General features: G+C 37.8%; 1 long non-coding RNA gene across 2 annotated transcripts in view; it reads left to right on the forward strand.

Annotated features, from left to right (window-relative positions):
- Positions 1 to 19,148, forward strand: part of LOC104909993 — a 28,976-nt gene extending 9,828 nt beyond the window's left edge. The window contains exons 2-3 of one of the 2 annotated variants that reach the window (XR_004159005.1): positions 9,679 to 9,824; positions 19,008 to 19,148. This is a non-coding gene — a long non-coding RNA (uncharacterized LOC104909993). Of the gene's footprint in view, positions 1 to 9,678; positions 9,825 to 11,510; positions 11,680 to 19,007 lie in introns of those variants that run through there. The other variant, XR_004159006.1, reaches the window with a different exon arrangement.
- Positions 19,149 to 21,348: the final 2,200 nt, after the last annotated feature.

The raw sequence follows: 21,348 nt of genomic DNA on the forward strand, positions 1-21,348 counted from the left end.
GAGATGTGAGAGAGTGGCTTGGTGAAGTTTAGCTGCCCTCCAGGGTGAAACCACCACACTCAGTGGGTAGGTGGAAGTAGAAATATTTTTACCAGATGGATTATTCTTATCACATGAGGCATCATCGGATGCTATTTAAGGATGAATTGTTCGGTGAGAGATACAGGAGTTCTCCATTGTGTTTCACTGTTACCTATTTTTCAGTCTGGTGCTATGAAGAGAAAAGGTGAGTAGGTAATACTGTTGATCAGGATAGATCCCGTTTACAGGATGTGCTGAGAAATTCTCAGCGTTTCCTCAGAATTTGAGAGGAAAAATAAAGGACAGAAACAACTCTTCTTAATGATCTATAATTCAGTTTAATTGCACAGCTCATACTGTGCATACACTAGGTGTCATCAGGTGGAATTCCTCCAGAAAATTTGGTGTTTTTTCCCTGTTATTTATTATTGGCTGAGGTGCCTGATATTAAACAAACATAATCTTTCTTTAAAGACCTCTAAAATTTCCTGTTCAATCAGTGAAATAGATTATGTAAACAATCTATTCTAGAAGTCCTACCTCCTCCAGTACCAACGATTGAGTGAGTGTCTTAGACTGAATTTTCCTAATAGTCCTATTGACTCCACGTGCTCCATTGGGTCTTCTGAATTCTTCAGAACACAGGAAAACTTCATGCTAGTCTGAGTTGAATGACAAGACTGGGAACTTGCTGTTAGCACTGGGAACTGTGAAAATGCTGTCTCATAAATATGTTTGAAATTTGATTATCAAGTCAGAAGAACAAAGATAGTTGTAGTAAGCTAACCCAACTTCATCTCTCTCTGAAGGCAATTTTTAGCTACAGCTTACCTGCTTTATGGACAGTTGCAGCGTATATGAAGATATCTTTCTGTATATCTTACAGCTGGGGTATGAGCTGTTGATAAAACCTAAGTTTCACTTTTAAAATAGAAGTGACAGACAATAAGAGCTTTTGCAGTCATTCCTGAGTAATTTGTTCCTTCATCTGAGACATGTAAAGCACATGAAAGTGCAGTGCTGGGCAATGCACCAAGCATGCATTTTTTTCCTAGTTGCAAGAAAAAAAAAGACAAATTTTGATTTCCTTTTGGTGGAAACAAGGGAATTGCTCAACCAGTCTCTGAGTGTCTCAGTCAGAACCTGCACTCCACTCCCCTTGCTCATATTCACATATTCTCAGTAATTTCATACAGCTTTAAATGTGGTTTCTAGCTTTAAGCTTCCAAGACTTTTCCCCTCCTTTCTCTTCCATCCCCTGCCAACAGACGAAAAAGCCAAAGATCTCAAGCTTGGTATTATTTGGGCTTTGTGTAAACATAGCTGTTACTTTTCTGAGGGAATCAACTATGGAGAACAAAATCCTTGTGGTATGTTAAGGTTTCAAACTGCTCCTTGCTGATTTATTGTTATTGTGGAGACAGCTCAAAGGGAGCACTAATTCATCAGTTCCTTGTAAGCAGAGAGGGGGAAAGAATAGGAGGAAGTGAGAAAAAGGGTGGAGAGGAAAAGAGTTGAGGGAAGAGGAAAGATCAAAATGGGAAAATACTAGGAGTGGGAGGGAAGACAAAGAGAAGCAGTTGTTTTTGACTGGGTGGTTTATGAGGTTTCTGGAAAATAATAAAATGATATGTTACCCTAGAGAGCAGTGGAATTGTCTGAAACTTGTTATAACTTCACAAGCTAGGAAATAATTCAGGCATGAGTGACTTCTCACTGCCAGTTAGTGATAACTGATATAAGATTTAAGGTATTTGAGATGCAGACATCTATAGGCTACCGATAGCTAGTAGTGTAGCTATCAGTAGTCTATAGTGGAATAGTCAGCCTAGCCAGCAGCACTGCCAAACTCAGCCCGTAACTGTAATGGGAGCTTAGATAGCCAGAAAGCATCAAATATCTTCACTTTACTATGTTAACACTGTACAGGTCTTAACTGCGGCCTTCCTTGGCTGATGAGTGCTAGCTGTGTAGCCCTTGGTGTATTTATGGTTTTGAGCTTGAATTATTTTAACAAAGGTGGCAGCTACAAGATATATAATACTCTGGAAATCTAAACAATAAGTAACCATCTGCTTTCTTTCAGTTGAAGCAAAATCTGAAGACGTTCAGTCAGGAAACTAGTCTAATTGTTTCTGATTTCATCTTCTGATAAACAAAGCCAAGTCAACAGGATGTAGCTCTTTCACTCTGAATGTCTCCTGGCTCTTGCCAGCATCTGCTGAAATGCTTATTCATATTACAATTCCTTTTAAGAACAATTATAGTGCTTTTGTTTAGCCAATTGTCAGTGGAGAAGAAAGCTGTTTTTTGTTGTTGTTGTTGATTTTTTTTTTTCTTTTTTTTCCCTCTGAACTACTATTCTTTTGGTCAGGATGCTGATGAATTGTTTCAGTCTGTTTAATCTCAGACAGACTACTGTCTCAATTGTGTAATCTTAGTTCTGGTTTGTTTAAATTTGGGAAGGACAGCAATGTGAAGTATCGTTCTTCATATGGAGAAAACCTTTATTTCCTAGATTCTGTGTGCATCTGATTTTTCTGTCTCTCAAATACTCAAAAAGCTTCCACGTTTCAACTGTTAATGTTTTAACCCCTGGTCTTCCACACTTTGACATGAACTTAGTTGTTGCCGTAACAATTATAGATTTTTAACTTGTTCTTGACTCTATTATTCAAAGGCAGTGGCTCAATGCAGTAGAGAAGCGTTAGGAGACAGCTGGGAATTCATGGACTTTCTTAATGAAGGTTTGTGACTCTTAAGGCAAACAGATGAGATGTGCAGGCCCATCTTCTCCAGAGCAGAATGATTGTGCTGCATTTCTGCCCACCTCAGGTCCAGGTGATATACCTGGACGTGTATGCTTACAGTATCCAGGCTTTTCCTCTAGTAGGAGAGACAGATTTTTCTGCTCAGAGTGGAACACTGTATATTTACCCATACCTTCTTATCTTCCTGCTCTTTCTTTTCTTTCACCACAATTTTAATTTTTCCTTCAAATTGTTTTATTCAGGCCTACAGGGCTTGAATAACAGCCACTCCCAGTTTATTTCAGGTTGCTGCTGCTTGGCAGTGTTTCCAGAAGCCACAGTGGCACTATAGCTGGTGACAAACACAGGAAGATGCAAGGTCAGAAAATTCTTTGGCTCTGTCACGTTGCACAGAGGCTGCATTTTTCAGTACAGATGATAGGATCTTGCACTCTGAGGCACTTCTGCGTCTCAGCTTACAGGTTATCTTTTGGACAAAAGAGGAGTTTTTGGTGTGTCATCTTTAGCAGTTAAAGCTTTTTCTTTATTTTTGTAATGTCTCTTCCTTTACACCTATCCATTCATTTGATAGGCAACACTTTATATGCATGAATAGATCTACAAATTGTCCATTACCTTTCTAATACTTTAAAACTTTTCATAGTTTGTGTTGTAACCAAGCCAAGCTGTTAAAATTTTCATTTTATGCCTTCTAACATAATACCTAATTAGTAAAAAAAAGGTTGTGTGAGGGAAGAAATCCTATCAGCCAACCTGTTTAGCAGACGTTTTTGAACTTCCCCTAACTCAATCATGTGTCTTTGAAGCAGTCCAGTACATTTTTGTACTCCTTATGCTATTGTTCAGTGGTACTGTTCAGTTTTTTTGGTCATTGACATGACTGAAACTTTTATTTTATATTTCATGTATACATTATAGTATGCTTATACATAAAATATAGTTACATACATAACTATTTGTCTATGTTTGCCAAGAAGATAAAGCAAACAAACACTGACTATTCATGGGGTGGACGTGGATGATTGAAAAGTTCAGTTCCATCTCCACTCAGGAGGGAGCCCATTTGTCATATGCTTTACTAGCCAGAAGTTGAAGCTGCTGACGGAGCTCCAAACTTTTACGTGGTCTATCTATTCCAGGCCGTAGCATCACTTGAAGATGAGGACAGAGCTAGTAAGCTTGATGTTGAGGGTCAACAAATGCAATAGAAGAGTAGAGGTCAGCTCAAGATTTCACAGTACATTGTGCATTGACAAGATTTCTTGTGCCCTTATGTGATAAAAAGTTATGTCATAGTATATCATTTGAAGGACAACTGATATTCACTGGACTTGCTTAGTTGACTGTGGATCACATTAAGAATTAAGTAAATATTGGGCAGGATTTAAGAGCTTAGGGAAGATAGGCTACAAACCTTTGGAAGGCAGTCATCTCCAAACATCAAACATGTAAATCCAGCCTTTTGTGTGTTAGTTTGCCTGACAGCTAGCTGACAGAATTATTCTTCTGTACCTCCCAGGTAGTTCATGAAGATGAAGGTGCAGAAGCAATTAGTTATTGCAGTTGTAGATGCCTGTAACTAACTGGGATTGACAAGCAAGAGCCATTAAGTCTGTTTGACAATTCTTACAATCAAAAAATCCTAGTGGGTAAATTTATTAATTAGTTTGTTTCATGTAGGGGCATTTAAATGGCCTAATCAGAAAGCCATGGTGCATTTACATAACCAAAACTGATAGCATTAGCAAAAATATTTACTAATTAGTCAATTCTGTCATGTATGCTTTCTCCATATTTCTCAAGCTGTATAATCCTCCTGATGATCCATCAAAGAGCCTAGGAACAGAGAAAATGACATCCAGTTCAAACTCTGTCAGAGGAAAAACAATGCAAGTTGTGAGGCCCTACAGAATACCCTGAGCCACCAACCTCAATCATGTCAAAAAGTCGCTGTCCCCTTGGAGAGAACATGAAGACGTTCATGTGCAGTCAGCTACAACTCTGGCTGCTTAGAGAGTCTCAGAGTAGTTTTGTTCTCACAGCCTATTCACCTAAAAAGCATAGCAACCAGCTCTAGTTCCAATGTGCCATGTAATAGGCTTTCTGCAAATGACTTCACTTCAGAAATATGCATTTTTTTTTTCTCCAAAGAAGTAAAATATTTGGAGAAACTGTACTATAGCAGGTGTGTTTGATTCCTTCTAGGAGAAAATATAGCCTGGATCATATTAACTGAAATTACTTTGACAAAGAAGGGAACAGAAATGAGAACCAATTTTAAATCTTTAAATCCTTTCCTTTGACTTCTAAAAGAGCTGGTTTTCATCCTACCAGTAAATATAGTTAGACATTAAGATGAAACTTTAAGGCATGTGACTTTAAGAGTACATGACTAACTGTTGTAGTTTAGAAATTAAACCAATCCCCAGTCTAGAGCTGAAATTAAGATTCTGCTGGAAGCTCTATTTTGAGTCTTGTCTGGTGCAAAAGACCCACTAATTAAAGCACACAGCATATGACCACTTATTCAACTGTATTTTCTTTGCACTTTTTTCACACCTACCTGATTATGTACTCATGAAGCATTAACTTGATGCAATTGCAGCTTAACTTTACAGTGTCATGAAGAACTGACCTAAAGATGCAATCAAAATTTGTATAGCTTTGTAAGTTCTCAAATGACTTGCATCAAAGAAAAAGTTGTATGATCTTTGCTTTCACAGAAGTTTTTACACTTTGATCTTACTGTTCAGAAGCTTGGAAATAAGGCATTGCTCAGTTCTAGTCTTATCAGAGATCAAATCTTCCATTTGTTCTTACTTAACAAAGTAGTCTGTTAGGTAGGCCAAAATCTAAGGTCAAGAATCCCATTTATCTTCACTTAAGTCATTAGTTGTTGTGCAGAAGTAATGAACTACTCGTTTCCTCTCCATGCTTATCTCACAGAATGCATGACAATCACATTTGAAATGTATTAACAGTGTTGTTACAGCAGCAAGATTTCTGTCATTTCCATGTCTTTCTGCATTGGTTCCTCTTTTCTGTGGACATGCACATGGCTGCAGAATTAACTAGTCGATTTATGCTGATTCTTTATGAAAAGAAAGCTCTAAACAAAAAATTACATCAGCTATTTCTTGTGATTTCTATTTCCAGCTTTTTATGATTCTGTTCTAGAAAATGTGCTGCATTAGCATATTTTTACAGATTCGGTTTTACTGTATATGGATGTATTCTGCAGGAATATGCAGATGAGAGTGACTATGATCACGCTGGAGTTTGAAGTCTGAGCTGAAAGCTATCTTCTATTCTGTTTTTCTAAGTCTAATAGGTCTGACTTGATTCATTTGTTACCAGGGTCTGTGAAATGCATGTGTTGAGCTTGGTAATCCAGTTCAATTCGTAGTGACCTAAGCATTAACTGGGGTAAAGTTTGTTTAGGAGTTGGATTGAACTGTAGCTATACCTTTACTATCTATACTTCCAATGGCTTACTAGCAGATACTCAAAAAATTTCTACTGTCTGGAGCTGTAACTGATGTTCTTCACTACAGAAATACTCTAGTAGTTATTTATCACTGGTTTGGTCCTCTACATTTTCTATTAGTTGCTTTCTCTTTCTTCTTGCTGTTGCTTTACATTCTTCCTGAAGCTCTGCACATCACTAAAAAGCATGTGAGAACGCAATCTGAAGCAATAAAAGTCCTGGCTATGGAACATTATCACATTTTGACTGTCTTCTGTGAATTTGTAGGGTTGTTGGGAGAACACAATGTGTGTAAACACAAAAACTTGTTATTTAGTTACAACAGCGTGCCAGATGATTGTGAAGCAAAATTCTCTTGCTTTGGAAAGCTTCATTTCTTGTATGTTTCTTTACAGGGATAACCAGCAGAAGTACCACTTGAATGGTAGCTTTCCATGTATGGTTTCCAATGCCAAGTGGCAGAGATTCCATGTTCCTTGCATTAGTGCCACCAGTGACAATAATTCTTGTTTTTTTTTTTCCTGTTGCAAGTGATTCTAAGGCATCATAATTAAAAGACTACTTTAACATGGATTTAGCAAATAATTGAGGTTGTAATGAATGTACATGCATATTAGGCTGCAGTAGGCTTAAGTCAAAGGTGAAAATTATTATTATGCTATCTTTTGCCTTTTGCATGCTGTTACAAAAGTGACATACAAAAAATTAATGAGACTAATTTGGTAGCCTGAAGCTGTTTTTTTCTTTTTTTTTTAATTTTGTACAGCGTGGATCAGTTGTTCTTGTAAGTGGCTTGAGAATCAAACTAAGCTTAATTTTTTTTTAAACATGCTCCTATGATCAAAGGGAGGTAATTGGTCTCTGCTGCATGTATTCCTGTCTCAGCAGCAGCTGCTTGGCAAGAAGGGTGAGCAAGAAGCAGGCTGGTCTACTGCTATTTGACACTATGGTCAGATTTTGCTTTCTGCTATCATTGTGGTTGAGTTCAAGTCATGGATTAGATGTCAACTCTTATCAGGCAACCCATTTATCTTGGCCTGCAGGATGCTAGTTTGGAGGAAGTTTTGCTTTGCTACACTCTTTACCAAAGAAGACAAAAGAAGAGAAATATTTCTCATTGAATTATTGTGGTTGTTTTACATAAAAAAAAAAAGAATTATCACAATGATACCAGTAAACCTCTGTTAAAAGTCCTAGGGAGCATGGGTAAGACTTGGAGCTGAAAGGTTAATATTTTCCCCTATGCTTATTGACAGGCACTGAATATACTTAAAACTTCTTTTAGTCTGGATTTCATCATATTGGTATATTTGGTGATCTTTTAGTCTGAATTGGGTCAAATTTTACATCTTTGCTCTAAAGAAAGCTTGCTAGAACTTTTGTCTGCCTGACATATGCAAGTGCACCCATAACTTATTTCTCTCTTCACTGTTCATCTGCTGGTTTCATCTCTTTGTTGCCATTAGCAGCAGCTGTGCAATAAACTGGGCAGGATGAGTAAAGGACACTGAAGCTGATACAAAGCAGATTGGATGGTGTTTGATCATTGCTTCTCAAATATTTCATAATTCTAGCTGTAAATCTAACAGATACACCAGAGTTGGGAAAAATTTTTACTGGTACTTTGTGTTAAATGGAAAAAGTAGTAGGAACTGACAGTAGTCTAATAGCCTCCAAAATCTTAGGCTCTGATTTGTATGACAGTGTTGGACTTTCACGTTAGTCTCAGAAAAGACAGCCCAGCTATTCTTATTTTGTGTCTTGGAGCCATTATTCATGTGCTGTTTTGCAGGGCTCTTTTACCAGTTTCCTTTGAAACTGTGGGGTTTGTATAGGGGTTTTCTGAGCAAGTGATCCTGAGCATTCCTGAAAATGGGATTGTTTTATCTTTTCTCCCTGATAACTGTATTAGAATGAAATACGACAAGGATCTGCTTTTTTTTTTCATTGTCCTTGATGTACCTTTTAAAGAGCTTCTTCCAATGGGTTAGAATGAATGGAAAACTAATGTAAAATCATCACTGTGTTTCCAAGATTTTAGAGCCCTTGGTGGAGTCATGTCCACAATGAATTGAGTATCAAAGGCTCAGAATTAACAAGCACTGCTTTGAATTCTCCATGTGATTGTCTGGAGGCAAAATACCATCTTTTGCTTGAACATCTGACTAAATCTCAGCAAAAGACGGAAAGGTCATAGTTATCATGGTTCTGTTGGTCTTAGGAAGTTTGTAGGTGTTAGGTTTTAGATACTGAAGTTCATGCATGTGCAAATAGGGGAAAAAGAAAAAAAGCTGTGAGTATAATTGGGGTATTGTATTGTCCTATGTGGGCAAAAGTAAGGAAACAGCTAATGTGGGGAAATGGGGTGGTGAAATAAAGCAGACTTCTCAGCAATCCTGAGATGTGAATTTTCCACTTCTGGAAGGTCAGTATCACCATGACAAAATAATAGTAGTAAATATGACATTAAGATTAGATATACTACAGAAATTACCCTAGCTGATTTGAAGGAGTGTGGTTTTTGTTTGCTTTTTTCTTCCCCATATGTGTAACTTTTAAATTATCTTTCCTCTTTGTGATAATGCATTTAATATGTGTGAGATTGTTTTCTTTCTCCTTAGTCATTTGTCAACTCTCCATCTGGGCCCTGAAACCTAGGATAAAAATGCTCTGCATAGTCCTATCCTTTTGCTGTCTTGAGGATGATATATAAGTATTATGGAATCTTTTTATAGCACATTTTTGTCATCTTATTTGTCCCAGTTGTTTGCTGCTGCAGCAAAGCAGTGCTTTCAGCATAGTGCAAGGGTTGAGAGAAAAAAACAGGCTTAGAAATGCTGAGGATGCTCAGAATATCTATAGTTTTTTCTAAAATTAGCTTAGCAAACTGATCAATCTGTCATGTTCTTAGGAACAAAAATATCTGGCGCTGTGAGCTGTAATACCATCAGGTTGGAAAAGGGACATAATGGATGTTTGGCTCTTGGAAGAGATGCTGCATATATTGTTTGGGTAGCTGGAACAGGGTGAGTTAAGGAATGTATTTTTAATAATGGATAATCAATGTAGGTCAAAGTAAGCTAATAACTCCTACTGAAAATGACAAGAATTAGGAATGAGGTTGTGTCAGACACAAGTCCATGTCCTAAGGATGTGTCCTGCTTGCTCACATGACATTTTGTCAGTGCATCCCATGGCTTTTCCTTTTGCTTGAGTGCCTTGTCAGTCAGGGGGTGTATATTTACTCCAAGCGCTGACACTGCCCAACTAGCCATTGCTATTTATATTGTTTCCAAATATGTAGCAGGCAGAAGCTGACAATGGGGTTTGCAATAGCAAAAGAGTGCAGAGTATCAATATAACTGATAGGAGTATCTTGACTTTTGCTCTGTTTTTCAGACTGCTCTGCAATGACTACAGCAAGATATAGGCCTACCTGGGACTTGGTTCTTGACCCGTTAGTGTCCTGCAAGCTCTGCCTTGGTGAATATCCTGTGGAGCAGATGACAACAATAGCACAATGCCAATGCATCTTCTGTACTCTGGTGAGTTTACCTTCTTTTTAATTAGGCATAGAAAACAATCCGCAATTCTTAACAGAAGAAATAATATGCATTTTTACTGAGTATGCTTCACCTTGAAGTGTTGATGTTACACTAGAAATAGAATCATAGAACCACCAAGGTTGGAAAAGACCTCCAAGATCATGCAGTCCACCTACCACCGGTATTTCTCCACTAAACCATGTCCCTTAGTACAATATCTAAACATTTCTTCACACATCCAGGGATGGTGACTCTACTACGTCCCTGGACAGTCCATTCCAGCACCTGACCACTCTTTCAGTGAAGAAATTTTTCCTAACATCCAACCTGCATCTACCCTGGCAGAACGTGAGGCCATTCGCTCTAGTCCTATCACTAGATAGGCAGAAGAGGCCAACTTCCACCTTGCCACAGCCTCCTTTCAGATAGTTGCAGAGAGCGATAAGGTCTTGCCTGAGCCTCCTCTTCCCCAGGCTAAAGAATCCCAGTTCTCTCTGCTGCTCCAGACCCCTCACAGCTTTGTTGCCCTTCCCTGTGCATCCAGGGGCCTTGATGTCTTTCTTTTAGTGAGGGGCCCAAAACTGAACACAGTACTCAAGGTGCAGCCTCACCGATGCTGAGTACAGAGGGATGACTTCCCTGCTCCTGCTGGGAACTCTATTTCTGATACAAGCCAGAATGCTGTTGGCCTCGGCTGCCTGGACACACTACAGGCTTATATTCAGCTGGTTGTCAACCAACACCCCCGGGTTCATTTTTTCCACACAGTCTTCCAGCCACTTTGCCCCAAGCCTGTAGCATTCTCTGGGGTTGTTGTGGCCAAAGTGCAGGACCTGGCATTTGGTCTTGTTGGACTTCATCCCGTTAATGGGTGCTGGTGCTGCACACTTGACACAGAGAGTAGCAAATAAATATCTCAGTTTTCCTATTAAAAAATAAAATTAACTTAGTGCTTTAGTATATCGTCATACACAGTTACATCCTTACCAGATTATTCACTTTTACTTTGTTCTCTCTTCTATCTGTGTACTTGGATTTTTTATTTTATTTTTTATTTTATTTTATTTTATTTTTTGCTGTTGTTGCTTGTTTCGTTTTGCTGTGAACGTGCCAGAAGAAGTAAAAAGTGTCTCATATTAATTTTTATTCTATAATACTAGAATCACTTAACAGTTTGTTGGCTTCTTTTAATTGCTGTATTGCACAAATACATTCCTGGAATGGCTTTAAAGTAGAAAACACCGATGAACACAAATGTAATGTTTAGCAAGGATCATCCTCACAGCACATGAATATTGCTGATTTATAAACAGAGAAATAAAAGTAATAGTAGCTTCCCACCCCTAATGGTGATTTGGAATAAAAATATTAGATCCTTTAATTTTTTGATGACTGCAAGTACACCAAAAATCTTCTAATTGTTCAGCAGTGGAAAAATTGCAGTAACATCAATAAGAACATAATTTCTAGGATATGTCTTATTCAAAGATGTTGAGCATCATAAACTCTTGAGAAACTATAGGTTCAGATAAGGGATCACCTGATTTTTAACTTGAAACTCCTTTCAACAGAATTTTTCTGGTGTTAGCATCAGAATTTTTAAGTGGTCTTTACTGGTTCTTTTTTTATCTAGAAGTATTGCCTATTTTTTCATAATTTGTTTTTTTTCTTCTGATGATTATCAAGAATTACCAACAAAAGAGACAGCTCCTTATTGTTGCTGTTTGAAAAAGAAGCAGTGTGAACAGCTCAGATTCTAATACATGTCATACTCCAAAAAATCCAAGTTGTCACAAAGAGCTTTCCCTTTGATGTTCCATGGGAAAAGAGATGAATACACAAGCAGGTAAACAGATAAAGTCTGCTGTAAACAATATTTCTGTCCAATTAAAAAGTGAGCATTGCTTCATTATGCACTTCTGAAAGAAGTGTTTACTCAAGCATGCAAAAGCATATAAAATAACAGGTTTTACAAAAAAACAGACTGTTGGACTTCATGAAAACTGTTCTTTATTGTACAATGGTTAGTTCTGGTATTTACAGCTGAGTTTTCTGCGTCTCTGTTTCCTGGATGTAGAGAATATTTTATTTTCAGTAATTTTTCAGTAACTGTTATGAGGTAGCTGAAAGGCTTCATTATCAAATGCCTCTTCCACATCATCATATTCCTTCCAATGTTTGCTGCCATCCCTTATCTTCTATTTCTTCCGCTTACTTGCTCTTAGTGTAATTTTGGAAGGTATAACCTGTTACAGATACTATGATGATAAAGAAGTAACCTTCACTAATAGACCAGGTTCTAAGAGCAGGCTAAGTAAACTTACCATGTTAAAATTAGATTCCTGTATTCACCTCTACTCAGCTGGAATAATCATTTTTAACATCCTCATTTGATTGTTTTGAATAATTAATTCAGTTTTGACCTTTTCAGGAGAACAAACCTATCTTGTCTACCTCAGGATTTGTCCGAGCTGATGTTTGAGTGCCCTGAAAAACTTATTTGCCCCCAACTTGTCTTGCAAAGTAAAAAGAAAATAAAGTTACCCTTACTTTCATTGGCTGAGGGCGGGGAATCAATTTCAGCCATTTGAAGGGGCAGAACACTGATCTGGGCAGCACAGGAATTCAGAGTGATGGGAACACAAGGCCTTCATCTCTATCTTCGGGACAGCCTAAAGGTTAATAAGTTTCCTACGAAAATATTTCTATAATTAGTCAGGCCAAAGTCTGTATAACTAATGGTGAAGGAAGAAATTGACAGCTGTGGTATTCTTTCATGTTTCTGGAAACTTGATATTTCTGGAAATTATCAGGGTAGTCCTCAGTATTAATCTGGCTGTTTACAAAACACCATTCAAGTTACTAAAAAAACAACAACACCACCAACAACGCAGAGTAAATCCTTTCTACTTACTTTCAGAACAGCCCTAACATTTATGCCTCCTGCCTTACCGGGGCTGCTCTAAAAGTAATTCCTCCTATTTAATGACGTTGGCCCATGAGATCAGAAGCAGATGTAGGTGGTATGCCAGTAGGTATTGAACCTTTCCACCAATATTCTTTCACTTTTTGTTGCCATGTGACAAATGGTAGCAGAGGAAGATTCTAACAAAGTGGCATCCAACGTGGAAGTGTGTATGAAATAAAGGTGTGCAATTAAATTCCTCCATGCAAGAAAAAGAAATTAGTCTCACTAACATTAATTGGTGCTTGCTGAATAGTTCTGGAGAACAAATAGTAGATATGAGCACAGTGAGACAGTAGGTGGTGTGTTTCAGCAATGACACTGTCGTAGCTGTTGTGAAACAGTGGGTCACCCTTGCTGGTGCAGAGTTTGCTCTATCAGATAATGTTATTCTGCTCTTTGTAGCTGTTGTAGTTGCCATGGAAATAAATAGGGGGCATTACTTTCAGAGCAACCCACATAATACAAAATAAATTTAACAAAAATGAAGTGATTCTGTTTGCTTTATTTTCAATTTCCATCTATAAGGAGAAGAATGTTATCATGAAAGCTTTCTGAGCAAAACATGCAAAATTAATTACTTCTCCTGGGAAAAGCAACTGCTACGAGACACCCTATCTTGAAATTTAAGGCTACCTCCTGTGTGCTAATTTATAGTAGGAAAAAGTGACTTTAAAATGCTTTAATGTCTTACTTTTTTGATTCAGTTTAAAAAGCACACTTAAGATTTCCCCTGTTGACCTGATTCTAAGAGGACAAAGATGTTGACAATACTCAAAAAATGAAGAAACAAAAAGCTAACAGCAGGCAGCTTATTTTCCTTCCTGCTCTCTAGACTTTTGTCTCTCTGATACATCAAGCAGTCAAACAACAGATATATTCTTAATGGATGCAAATGTACAAAAACCTGAGAGCTCAATAGCATTGTGTGTGCATTAACAATCATAACAATAAAAAACATGATGACTTATTGTACTAGTAGCCACAACTAGCAAAATAATACAATGGGAAATTGTAGCTTCTCTGTCTCATCAGCTCACGAGTGGCAACCTGCTCTATTCAACTCAGCTCCACCAGAGAGGGAGGCCCCCATTCTATCTTTCTGAATAGCAATTTTGTGTTATTGTATAAGTGTCGGGAAGAGAGAATCCCTCATGAGATCTTTACCACAGCACCACTGTGGCTATAAGGGAGTGAAGGCTTGTACATAGAAATATTAAAGGATTGAGGAATTTGCATGGTGATCTGAATTCTGCCTACAGGCTAGTAACACTGCACTTAAAAGGTCTCTTTGTAACATTCTGACTCAGATTGCTGAGATTTAGACTGAAGGGTCAGAGTCAGGACCAAGAGCTGTGGCAAAAAACAGTTTTCATACTTCTATTTGATACTTCTTTTTCTTTCTCTCCTTCACATCACTGCAGAGATCACTGTTTATCTCTAGTCTTTGACATAAAAACAAGAAGCCAGAACAAAATTGTATATATATACACAAATGTATGTATGTAATATGTACACACATATAAAATCTCTCTCTGTACATAGATATCTATATAGAGATATAACTTGGTCTATCAAGATCAAAACCCTGCAGGCCAAATACTTCTCCAGGTGTATTTCTACTTGTCTTAGTACAGCCTACTGAATCTATTATACGTAGATTATGTCCAAAGTATGTAGATACTGCTCCAAAATCCTTTAGTTAATATCTAGCCTTTGCCTGCTTTCTTAGAGGAGGTAGAAGGGGAGCATATTTAGCCCATTTGCTGCTTTCAGTTCTCGCCACTTCATGATCTATGTTGAAATTCTTGTGTGTTTTATGGGACAGGATGTTCCCTTGATACCTTATCAATTGTATATGTACTTAAGTTACAGCTGGTTTTGTTCCAGTTAATAAGTTAGCTGCTGAGATCTGTTTCCAGATTGTGTGCATTTTTTAAATACTGTATAAAGCATACAGATAATTTTAAATAATATTGCAAGTACAGTGATGCCAGCACTTTTTCTAAGCCAAGCTAAGATCTTCTTGACTTGATACGAGACAGTTCAATTCTATTCAAGATTTTACATAATACTGATCATACTGGTACCAATGGATTCATTGCTTTTCTTTCTCAATTTAAGAAAAAATAATAAAAAATTCAAGTGGTGAGTTAATGGAAGTAAATATCTTGAAGAAATACAAAGCCCGAAAGAGAGCTTGTCTTTGTTGATGGAGAAATCTGTTTTAGTCACTCATCTGCTATCTTACTACCAGCAGAAAGGAGGAGGGTTACTCAGATGCAAGATACAAGCTCTGCAATTAGAAAATAAAACAACATCTATTTAAGCCTTACTTTCTGCTGCCATAACTGCCTATGACTGTATTATAAAACTGGTATAGCAGTGTTAATTTCTCTGTCAGTAGATACTCATACCCCGATTCTTATCCACAGTCTCACCTTAAGCCGTGGAAACAGCTGGTTCATCTTCTCTGGTGTTTTAGGTGTCTCTCTGAGTTTGGCTTAAATGATCTGAATATTCATTTAAGCGTATTCTATCTCAGGTAGCATGACAGTAAGTATAGTGTTGGACTATCCTGCTATCAGTACTCCTCTTTAACCAGGATTTTCTATCTGCCTAATCATGACTGTCTATACACACCTGTTTAATTCCAGTCATTTCCCTAACTGAGCTCCTTGGTAGGATGAAGACCTGAATGGAAGACCTAAGACAAACATTATTAAGCTGTCTGTAAGTGGCAGCAAACATTATTTTTTAATTGCAATTGACTGAAAGCACAGAGAGCATTACTGAATTACAGTAAAATGCAAAGGTTACTTAGTACTCTCCCTCACTCCAAATGAGGCAGTTTCCACTTTCCCCAGGCAGTGAGGATACCAGGAGCAGAGTGCATGTGAGCCTGGCAGCCTTCCCAATACAGCTAAGAAAGCTGCCCTACTTGCTTTGAAGCAGGAGGGAGGGGAAAACCAAATGGTTTGTGCCATTTTTATAGAGCTCTGGGTAGTTTTCTAGCAGCTGGAATGTTTTCCTGTTTCCCACCATCTTCTGGCAATGCTTAGAGCTTGCTGCTTGTTCTCACTTCCCTGAAACCTTAACAGAGAGCTGATACCAATCTTGACACGTGGTGTGTCAGTACAGGCTTTGTGATCACAGGTCATTGTGTTTACATAGCAGTTGACATTGCAGTTCAGGTTCTGGCTCCCAGGTGCTATGATGACAAAGCTCCCTGCTTTAATAATGAACTGGCCTGTTTGCAGAGTAAGGTGCAACTGGGAACTGCAGAACCTTAAGTGAAAGCTGAGCTTAAGAGCCTTCATCTCTCCCCTCTCTAGTGTGATTTTACTGGGCAAGATAAACATTAGTTGCCTTTATCAAGATGTTGTGAAAACTAGTTACTTATTGTTTGGTTACTGTTTTGCATGTGAAAGGGAAGGTTCTTTGCTGCAGGGGTATTGGCCTCCAACTCAAAAGTACTCATTCTGTTCTGAAATTTTAAAAAGTAAAAATAAAACGTAACCTCTCATGCAACTATTTTGATACATATATATGGCCATACAAAAAAAAAAATAGTTAAGAATGCAGGCAGCTATAAGTCTTCCTTGCCTTATCTTTCTCAATTGAGATGTTCAGCTGGAAACACACAGTTGTTTTTCAGTTTTATGTAGTTTCTGCTACTTGGTCCTGCTAATAATCTTCCCCAGACATCGCTCAAAGAATATTAGCCTTATTCTAATGACATTTGTCCTGCTGAAGAAGTCAACAGGATTCCTCTTTAAGAGATATTTCTCCCTGAAAATAGCTGCATCTTGATGATACTATGTTCCTTCTTGCTTCACTTAGTCTTTTGTTGACTGATGGCAGTATAAGTGAAACTTCCCTGTCTTCAAACTGACACAGCTGAACACTGGTGCAGACAAATGCTGCACCCCTTCACTAACATATATAATTTTTGCAAGTTGTTTGCATCAACTAAGCAGTGTATACCAGTGAGTGTTATGATATTTGGGTGTAAGGTCAGAAAGTATTTGGAAAGAAGCAGAGCTAATGCAGCCAAGCCTTTCCCGATGTCCGCAGGATGAATCAAGGGCTGTGCCTTTGCACAGTCACACTTGTACCAGTTGAATCTCTTCTCTGGGCTGGCAGCTGGCTTGTTTCCTAGCCTGAGGTTCTCTCAGCTCACGAGAGCATGAAGACCTCTGTACAACACCTTATTTTATATCTGAGGGAAGGATGCCCAGGGAGTTTGTCCTGAGGTATAGTAGAACAGGTTGCAGGTATCTCCTCCAGCCAAGCTATCATTTGGCCATTACCCATGGGCAAGAAGATGTGACTGAATTTAAGCTGAGAATATGGGCTATAGCAGGATGTTATACTTCTGTACTAAGCAGTTATCACCTGTCATGTTTCCCACCTCTTGTCCTGGCCAAAGTTCATTTCTCAGTGCATGTCTTTAAACTGAAAAAGCAACCAAATTTGGCACTAGATATTTCTCCACTGCAGAACCATGTAGATTCTTGTATTAGAGTGAAATTTTGCATGCTTGTGTAGCATGATTTTTGCCTCAGCCAAAGTAAGGATATAAAAAAGGGTAACTGGGTAAGAATGTTCCATTATTGCTTTCAGATATTCAATTTGAAGTACTACATATCAAGTGACTGTTTTCTCACGTGATTTATTAAGGATGATGATTCAGATAAAAGTTTAATAACAAATGCAATTTTGGTAGTCTGGATTTCTTTGAAAGTAAATTCTTACCTCTGACACAATGTCTAGGTAAGTGGAAATGATCTGTTAAAGTTTAAAGTAGAATCAGAAACATTAAGCATCTGTCTAATGTACATCTGTCTCAGATCTAGGAGGTTTGTGATGTTGCATATAGATTGTGTTCTTGGATTTGGTCCATAATAGGTGACAGTATATCTAATAAAGAGAAAAAAATCACCGCTGTGCTTGTGTGTATGCCTTAGGATATTTGTGATTTAGCATACATAAATATTTCCCTGTAAATCACTTGTCATTTGAATAGGATTAAGATGATACTAAAAAGCCTGATTGTAGATCTGCTATAGAGAATTGTGCGCCAGGGAGCAGCAGTGCAAGAGCACTTTAAAGCTGAGTCTGTGATTAAATAAGAATAGGTTTGAGCAGGATTATAACTACTGCTTAACACACACACACACAAAGAAGAAAAAAATACCCAGAAAAAACAGTAAGTTTGGAAGAAGCTTAAAAGCTCTCCAAGAAAACTACAATGTTTTTCTTCTCGCATGTTTATGTTTCTAAATATACCACTGAAATCTGACAAAGTATTTTTCTCTTTCCACAGAATGCTAACATTAAAAGCACACTTTTTTTTCAGCACCAGATCGCCAGTCTTGTTGCTTTTAGAAGATCTACAGAAATATTGTGAAATGTAATGTATAGCTGTAATATATGGAATTCCTACTCTTCAAAAATTAAGGAAACCTCAGGTTCAAACCTAATGCAGTCATGATTGAGTCCTCTCCAGACAACACCCAACTGTAGGCTGTTGTTTATTTTAGAGGAGTTTTTCCTTTTGGAATTGTTCAGCTTTGCTTTCCTTTAGACAATGATTTCTTCAAGGAAAATTTTTCCAGTTCAGAGTGAATTTTCTGTTTTGTCTAAAGGGAAGGAAAGCATTATTCCAAAGATAATAGCCATACGGGCACCCAAATTCATCTTTCTGCTTTTTACTTGTAGCAATGAACAATCACTCATTCTCTCATGCACTAGCTCTCTCTCCCAGTTCCCTTCTGAGATTATTGCACTCTGCTCCCTATTTACTATTCTAATCCAAAGCTAAAAACTAGCATTACATCACCTTACCCTGAAGACTTATATAGTGTCTACCAGTATAAATACCTACGTACCAGACAGATTGTGGAATTGGCTTATGGAATTAGCACAGAGCAGTGGAATAACCTTGGTATCATGTTCTCCTCTGCCAAGAAAAGGTACCATCTTCCCAGTATTCAATTCTGAGCAACATAAAGAAAAAATCCTGGGATGCAGAGTATAAAACAAAACTATTTTAAGTAGTTGTTGAAGTGTATTTTAATATTTCCTACTTATCAGTGTACATTTATCACGTGGATTTTAAATTTTGGTTCAGTATATTTTTAGCACAAAAATAGCTACAAAACAGTGCTAAATACTTCTCACTTCTTGTCCTTTCGTATTTATTTTCTTCACAGATTATTAGACCAAAAGAAATGATTATATTCACCTAGACTGGTGTCATTTGTAATGTAAATCTTAAAATACCAACCAGCATTTCCTATCTCTTCCTGTTGTTAAATGCAAGTTTCAGTAAATATATGGGTGAGTTCATACATTTGTTTTATGTATGCATATTTACAGAGGTTAATCTAATCCTATTTTACAGATGATAGAGATATTGCTGGACTCTTATTAATTTGGTCTAGCTAAAAGTAGTCTTGCTTGGAAATGTCTTATTGTTCAGTATGAACTTTATTTTCAATTTTTCCATTTTTTTCCATTCCCCTTCTTTGCATTGGAAGTCAGAAGTACTAATTTTAGAATCAGAATTTCTGTTAAATAAAGCAATAATCTCCCACATTGAAGAAAGCACATCAACACTTACTTGTGTTCCTGAAGTGGAATGCAGAACATAGAGATTGTCTGCTCAAGGTGAAGGATTGTTCTCCCAGCTGTCTTACTAATGCCATCGTGCAATGTTTTTTCGAGTGCAGATTTTGTTTTGGGATGGGCTGTGGCTTAATGCCAGCACTAAAATAAATTTAAAGCTTTAAGAAATAAGTCAAATGTTATGGTGATGATTATACTTGGCTCTGCAATCCTGTCGCTCTTTTCGGCCTCTCTAAATGCACTGACTTATTTATGAAATTTCCCGGATGACTTCATACATATATGTGCAGAATTAGTATAGTTAGAAGTCTGCATTATGAGAAAATCCACGTAGCAAAAGTTAAGGAATTAATACAGGATAATCTTCTTGCCTGCCCAACTCTCAAATGAAAAATGTCATCTTAAAAAGTCATTTCTTATCTCCTGGGATACTAGCAATAGAGTGTTCTTAATAGTAATCTTGCTATAATTTCTTGAAAAGGTGTGCTCTTCAGTTTCAAACAATGAAGTCATTTAGCATATGTATTTCCAAATGTTTTTAATTCAGTGCATTTGTATTACAAACTTACCTTAAAGACCAAGTGAACACTTTTTTTCCCCTCAAAATAGACAGTAGATGTTGCCCCACATGGGAAAAACAGAAGTTTTCTTTATATGTTTTGATAGTTTTATCTTGGTTTTGAATGTCAAGAAAAAAAACAAGTCAAAGCATCTTCATTAGAAATAGCATAATTGTTGCAAGAATTCTAAAAGAAAAAAAAAAATCCAGACATTTTAATTCTTTACATTGAGATTTTGCTGTGTCCTGTGCAGGTTAGTTAGAGTTAAATGTATCAGAGTGAAATTATATGTTAAAGTCTGGAAGTTAGGGAAAGTTTAGATTCTTATAGGGGCCTTTGATCTTTATAGTGTTGGACAAAGATGTTCAGCTCTAAAGCAACCGCACCTCAGAGGTCATTGTGATTGTACCTTTCTGAGCATCGTGGTCCTTGATGTACAAAGGTTAGAAGTGCAATTCATTGTGCAGAGTCTTAAATATCTGCTTGTGCTTGGCAGCTTCAGGAGGGAAGTTGTTCCTTTATTTAGCCCTCTATTGCTGAAGAGAAAAAAAGAAAAAAATAAATAAAATGAAGAAGTATACCTTGCTTATTTTGGAAGCTCATAGTAAACCTGAGTTGGGCTCTCGGTTGGTCTTTGTGGGAGAATGGGTTTAGACCTAAACTGCTCCAATGGATGCTATCCTGCCCTTTGTCAGGGGAACAGCAATGACAAGATGATTCTTAGATTACCAGGTGGAAGACAGTCATTGAGACACCAGCTGTTAAGAAAGGACAGCAGTGATGTACAGCAAAAGGACAGAGCAGGAACACACAAAGAATATGTAATCACAGGGAAAAGCACAAGTGTATTGCTCAGGGGAACTAATCAGTCTGCTCTTACTGATCTTATGCTGTTTGACAGCAACTGGGGCATGCAATGAGTCTTGACTTGCAGTCTGAAACATGCTGTGCAATGGTTTGCTTTCTTGTGTCTGAAGGAAGTTGCAACCATTATATGGCAGTGTTTTCATGAGGTTCCTTGTCTAGCATTTATATATGATAGCATATTACAAGCTTGTTTTAACTTAAAAAGCCCATCCAGAGGGATGTGGACAGGCTGGAGAAGCAGGCCCATGAAAACTTAATGAGGCTCAACAAGGCCAAGAGCAAGATGTTGCACTTGGGCTGGGGCAATCCCAGGTATTTATATAGACTGTGAGAAGAGCTCCTTGAGAGGAGACCTGTGGAGAAGGACTAGGGGGTCCTGGAGGACGAGAAGGAAATGAGCCAGCAGTGTGTGCTTGCAGTCCAGAAGGCCAACTGTGTTCTGGGCTGCATTAAAAAAGGGGTGGCCAGCAGGGAGAGAGAGGTGATTGTCCCCCTCTAC

This window comes from Meleagris gallopavo, chromosome 2 (genome assembly GCF_000146605.3).
Source record: "Meleagris gallopavo isolate NT-WF06-2002-E0010 breed Aviagen turkey brand Nicholas breeding stock chromosome 2, Turkey_5.1, whole genome shotgun sequence".
In the NCBI taxonomy this organism is placed as follows: domain Eukaryota; kingdom Metazoa; phylum Chordata; class Aves; order Galliformes; family Phasianidae; genus Meleagris; species Meleagris gallopavo.